We start from the raw sequence: 6,966 nt of genomic DNA, 5'->3' as shown, positions 1-6,966 counted from the left end.
ACCTCGCTCCGGAAATACAACACAAACACTTCCGGTCGAGGATTTCAAAATAAAGCGCGCCAAACAGGGAACCACCATTCATTCAGGACTGTCTCAGAAAATTAGAATATTGTGATATAGTCAGAGGTGGACAGAGTACTCGACCCCAGTACTTGAGTACTGGTCAAAATTTACTCCGTTACAAGTAAAAGTAGCTCAGTCAAAATATTACTCGAGTAAGAGTAGAAAAGTACTTGCTTTTAAAGGTACTTAAGTATCCAAAAGTAAATGCTTTTAAATTTACTTTAAGTAAAAGTAAGAGTAAATTTCTTATTTTCCACATCAGTAAATTACTATATTTTTTCTAAATTAATTTAAGGATCTTTTAACTCTTGTTTCTGAGAATTAACTCTTTGAAACCAGCTGCACTGATGTGCTGCTTTTAGAACCACAATGTTATATAAAACCTGCAGAAACACCAAAAACAAATCAAATGAATGGGATCATAGGAGGACAGCAGATGATGCAGAGTTTATTAACAATCATGAACTGAAACCAAATGAACCTGCACCATCCAACTAAGTCTGGATCCCCCTCAAAGACCACTGCTTTACAAAAAACTACATCTCTGCTTTCAATAACTCAATGTTGAAGTCACTTAACTTTACAGGAAGGACATGTACCAGTACAATATAGAGCATAACAAACTGTCTCCCAATATCCGTCTAAAAATAGGATTTTAGGGAAGAAGAAAAAAGAGCAGACCTGAAAGTAACGAGTACTTTTCAGCCTTCCTAGAAATTTACTCGAGTAAAAGTAAAAATATATTGCCTCATGGCGGTGGGGGGGGGTGGCTGGGGAGGGCTCGGGCGGGGGGCTGTGGCTTGGGCGTCTCCAGGCCTCCCGGGGGGGGCTGGGCCGTGGACATGGGGGTCCCACCCGGAGGGCCCGGCCCTGCCTGGGTGGGGGGTGGCTGTCTGCGCTGGGGGGGCATTGCTGCCTTGGTCCTCCGTCGCTGGGCGGGGGCCAAGTGCCCCTGCGGATGTGGGGACTCCGTGACCCTTGGGGTGTCCGCCGGGGTGGCCTCGGGGGGGGGGTGGGGCCGGGTCCGGGGAGCGGGCCTCCCCTGACCGGGGGGGGCACGGCGGGCGCGACGGCGGGGTGGCACCATTCCCAGGTATCTATGTCTTATGTTGTCAGTATGAATGGGAGGATGTTGGACCGTTTCCCCCTCCGTCTGGGGGCTCCGGCGGCGCCGGGGGCGCCCGTGGAGGTACGGTGGGGCCCTGGCCCGGCTCGGAGGGCCGGCCCCCGTCTACTGGATGGCCAGTGGGGGGACGCGGGTGTCTTATCAGGGCCGGCTTTACTGGTCCTGCTTCCTGGCTTCGGCCTCCGCTCCCCCTCTTTCCCCCCCTACACGATTCATACGCACATAGGCGAAGGGCGGGGGGTCCGGGTCGTGGGGGGCACCGTCCCACGTGGCCCGGCACTCCCCGCCTCACGGTTTTAACAGCAAAATAGACACTGCACATTCAACACTTAAAGGTGACCTATTATGGCATTTAATGTATATTTTAAACAGACCTTGAATGTCTTAAAAACAATCTAAAGCTTGTTTTTTCTACATAAATCATAAATCCAGCCTGTGGGCCCTGTCACTAGTTTTACCGCTTCTAACCTCTTTTTCTGCGCCTCATTTTTAGGGAAGGGGGGGGTATGATAATGAGGCTCTGTGCTGATTGGCTCCCTGAATGACGTGTAGCAGGGGAGGAGCATAAACCTCGCTCCGCCAGAGCAGCCCGAGCCTGTAAATTATCACAACACTGAATTTTCACAAATGGAAACTTTATTGTTAAAAAAATAAAATATGAGCTGTATATAAATAACATTTATGCACTATTTAAGCCGGATCCAGCGCTGCTGGAGCCGCGCGCATCACCGCGGCTTTAACGGGGGAATCTGACCGGTTCCGACCGGCCGGGACCGCAGGAACCCGCCTGGACTGGTAGCAGGGACTCCCGGGGACCGACCAGCGGAATTTCAGCCGGATCTGCCCGGCGGATTCTGCGCGACGGGCGCCGCAACCGCACGGCGGGCGCACAGATCGGCTCCGGAGCGCATCCGCGGCGCATCGCCCGTTACCGGGGATCAAACCGACAGATTTGCCTGAAAATCTCGGAGGGTGAAGCTGGTCCAGCCTGGGACAGATCCCCGAGGACCCAGCTCCCAAACCACCCGGGAACCTGGATGATTTAACCCGGATCCGCTCCGCCGCGGCGCAGCGTCCGACTGGCTGAAGGATGGAGCGCTCCAGCCTGCGGAGAGAGCTGGTTGTGGGCGTGGTTTCAGCAGCGGAGGCTGAACCTATGGAAATCTGCTCCTGTCGTTATGTAACGACAGGAGCAGATTCTAATCGGCTCAAAAAAAACCACGTGACACTGGGGGACTCTGGCCGGCGGGGGTCAGAGACCTTGCAGAAATTCATGGTATTTTGTCTCCCCTGTGCTGGCAGGGTGAGGGGAGACCACTTTATATATGTTAAAACAAGAAAAAACGTGTTTTTCATAATAGGTCCCCTTTAATAAATACATTTGACAAGGACACGTAGTTCGGGAGGGGGGGGGGTCGGTGTCAATCGATACTTAGCCCTCCCCTCTCCCTGTTTTTATGGCATTAATCACACGCACTCAACACCAGGGGCGGGAGGGGGTCCCACACAGGGGTGGACTGGCCATCGGGCATACCGGGCATTTGCCCGGTGGGCCGATGGTGATTTTGGGCCGATTTTTTTTTTTTTTTGGCCCGGGCAGGCCCATCGGCCCATTTGATTTTGTTTTTTACCTGACAACAACTGGTACCACTGGCCGATTGGTTATGATGAGTTAGATTGGTTATGGGCTGAAGCCTCGCACCCCAAGGGGCCTCGCGCCCCAAGGGGGCTCGCGCTATAGGCCTTTTTTTTTTTTTTCAATTTTTTTTTCGTTTTTTCCCTTTATAAATATCAACAGTCACGTTCCATTACAGACCTAAATGTGTACTAGTCTGTGCATATCAATAAATATATGTGCAATGATGCGCGTGTCTGTTGTTCAGTACAACTGCGTCAGACCAAGCGCAGACACAAGGTGCTCTGATCCAGACGGGTGGAGTTGGAACAAACTGTCACACAATGTCGAGAGAACGAGACAGAATCAGGAAATTTCCATCAGGGGATGAAAAAAGAAAAAAAAACTAAAGAAAATGGAAGAGTTTAATGCCTCTCTGAAAGGCTCGTTTGATAAATTTGTTACAAAAATCACCGATCCAACCGGGACTCAAGCAGCCGTGGGGCCCCACGTCGAGGCAAGCCAAATGATGATGAGGCAGGGGAAGTTATCCAGTATTTTGCTAATTGGAGAGTTAAAATTGCGCATAAAGACACCCGATCCGACCCGAAAAACCCAAAAAATTTCAAACAAGGGCCCCCCCCGGCCATTCCACACAGGGCCTCGCAAGTCTCCCAGGTAGCTCTGGCTGGAGTAGTCACAACATTAGAGCGCGTGGCTTATTATTGATATTATTATTTATACTATTTGAAGAATGATGATTTCATATTCAATATCTTATATATTCTATAAAACTAAATTAGCAACTCAAAATTTTAGTTGCTTTTTTGACAGGGACAGTGGTGTTTGGATTCCTGATTGTCACTAAATTTTAATAATGCTGTGATTAATAGTGGGTGGGTGAAATAATACATCAATCTTTTTGGAGAAATGTTTACCTACAGTGATGCCATCGCAGCAAAGACTTTGTGTACATATATTGGAAGAACCCACTGTTTAGGCAATTCATGGTCATTAGTTAGTAAAAACAGAGGCAGCGCTGCATTCCCCCTGTTTAAAATGGTCAAATATGATGATATCAGCCTGAAAATCAAAGGACTTATCTGTGGTGGTGAAAGAAGTCAGCAGTATGAATTTGAAAGATATGTGAGCATCCCTTCATGATAAACAGAGGGGGAACGCATTCTGACAGCAGTATTTCACGCTGTCAGAATGCATCCCCCCTGTTTAAAATGGGTTAATATATCATTGTAGATATCTGAAATGTTCTTTTTGACTAGGAAGAATTGAATTACAGATATCTGCAACACATATCCAGTCTAGCTATTAAAAGTTAAAACGGCTTGCCATACAAGTTTGCTGGTCTACTCAGAAACAGTACTAAGTACATCTATAACGGGACTGGGGGGGATGGTGTAGGTTTAGGTTTATTAGACAAGAACATACACACCAACAAGACAGTGTACAAGCGGTGTCACAAGAACGTTTGTTTTCATTTTCTTTCCATCAATACGTGGTGGGCCGGTCTAGGCTCAAAATGCCCGGGCCGATTTTTTGTCCCAGTCCAGCCCTGGTCCCACATCACCCGCGTTCCCTCACCGGCCTGGGACAGGTGGGTCGGGTTACCCGGCCTGGCGGGGCCCGCCGTGCAGCCTGGGGTGCCTTCTGGCGGTGCTGGACCCCCCCGGGGAGGGGGAAACGGTGCGTGATTGTATGTCTGTGTCGGTGAGAATGCGGTATGGAAGGGTCCTGCCATGGAGGATTTGAGCCTCCATTGGCAGGACATCAAAACTTAATAATTTATGAATATTATATTATACAAAGATGGTTATTATTATTATTATTATTATTATTATTATGTATAGTATATTATATTATTATTAGTATAGGTATCGGATAGGTGAATGGATGAATGAATGGGATGCCTGGGTCTGGGGCCCTCCGTTGTTGGGCCTGCACGGGTGTCGCCTTGTTGGGGGGTTCCCTCTCTCCGGGCCCGTCTCCGGTCCCCCCCGCTGCCTCTGCGGCAGGGCGCCCCTCTGGTCTTGGAGGGCCACTTTCGTGGGGGACGGGTGCGCCTGCCCGCGTCGGCGGCCGGGGCGGCTCTGTCTCTCCGGGCAGGCTGGCCCCCTGCCGGGTGGGGGTCGTTGGCCTGAAGGGTGAGGGCCTCCTGGCCGCGGGCCCCCTCGGCCGCCGCCGCCGGGAGGGGGCGGGGGCCTCGCAGGCGGTGGGTTGCCTCCCTCCTACTTCTCCCCTCTGTGGGGTTGCCGGTGGCCTGGGTTCCGGGCTCTTCCGTGTCGGCCTCTGGTCTCGCGGGTGGCGGGGTTGCTCCCCCCCCTCCCCCACTATAGATACACTTCAGGTGGAGCTTTGTTTGGTTTATTTTACACACACACACACACACACACACACACACACACACACACACACACACACACACACACACACACACACACACACACACACACACACACACACACACACACACACACACAGGCTTGTTCACCTTCATGCTGGCTCTCTAGTTTTTGGGTTTAGGTAGCGGTAGCGATAGCTTAGCTCAGACTGCGATCAGATCTCAAGATTTAGGTCGATTGCTGTTATTGTTTTGGTTGGCTCCGTGCCGGTTTCGTGCTTTGTTTGTGTTTTTTTGTTGCAGATTTCCAGTGCTTGACGTGTGTCTCCGTGTGTTCCTGCTTCCTGGATTGGCAGTGGATGTCGCCCCCCCCCCCCCCCAAAAAAAAAAAAAACACTGGGTTTGTATGTGTATATTTATGTATGTGTACGCATATGTGTGCGTATATATATGTATATATATTAAATATAGTAATAATGCACATATATACACTTTTGGTTTCTACCGTCATGGTATCAATCAATAATATGTGTGCAGACAAGGTATAAAAAAAAAAAAAAAAAAAAAAAAAAAAAGTAAAAATATTTGTCTTGGAAATGTATTCCAGTAAGAGTAATAAGTACCAAAGAAATCTAATACTCAAGTAAAGTACAAATCCTCTGGATATGTACTTAAGTACAGTACTCAAGTAAATTGACTCCGTTACTGTCCACCACTGGATATAGTTCTTCATTTTCTGTAATGCAATTAAAAAAAAACTAAAATGTCATACATTCTGGATTCATTACAAATCAACTGAAATATTGCAAGCCTTTTATTATTTTAATATTGCTGATTATGGTTTAAGATAAGATAAGATATCCTTTATTTTCTCCCTCAGTGGGGAAACTTATTTTTGTTGTCAGCAGTACACTTAGCACACACATGCAGGGGAGGGGTAAAAAGACTGAAAAGTCAGAAATAAAAAATATATAAACAATACATATAAAATATGTATAATCACAGAATATGAACAGTATATACAGTTGGTTGAAAGAAGAAACGATGCAGAAAAAGCAGGTGGAGTGTTGTGAGGTAGACTGGCAGATTGGCAGATATTGCACATCTTATATTATTGCACATCTTATTGTCATAGTTTACAGTTTAAGATTAAGATTCCCAGAATATACTAATTTTTTGAGATAGGATATTTGAGTCTTCCTTAAGCTGTAAGCCATGATCAGCAATATTAAAATAATAAAAGGCTTGAACCCTTTGCTGGAATATGTTGACCATTTGCTCATTATTCCAGACACAGAAGAGGACTGAATAACTACCCAAATCATCCTCTCTTTGACTGCCTATGTATCCCTTCCCCTCTTTGATTTTTTTTATTACTATTATTTTTTTATTATTATTATTTTACTATTATTTATTTTGTTCGTTTACTTGCTTGGTTTGTTGTTTTTGTATCTCTATGTGCCTCATGACCTGAGCTGGGTGGGAAAGTGGGTTTGGTGTTTATAAAATGGCTGTTTCATTTAACACTGTCTGTACATGACACAACTAACTGTTGAAAAGCTTTGAAATTCATTAAAAAAGATTTTGAAATAAATAAATAAATAATAAAAAGGCTTGCAATATTTCAGTTGATTTGTAATGAATCCAGAATGTATGATTGTTTTTGTAATTGCATTACAGAAAATCACAATATTCTAATTTTCTGAGACAGTCCTGTATATTTGTATTTGGTCTTTACTTGTGTTCAGTGACATTTGTGCACGCGTTTCAGCCCCGTCCACGCCGCACACCCACCCAGGTTCGTCC

This window comes from Cololabis saira, chromosome 17 (assembly GCF_033807715.1).
Source record: "Cololabis saira isolate AMF1-May2022 chromosome 17, fColSai1.1, whole genome shotgun sequence".
Classification (NCBI taxonomy): domain Eukaryota; kingdom Metazoa; phylum Chordata; class Actinopteri; order Beloniformes; family Belonidae; genus Cololabis; species Cololabis saira.
The sequence above is the reverse complement of the archived record's forward strand: the minus strand, read 5'-3'. Positions refer to the sequence as shown.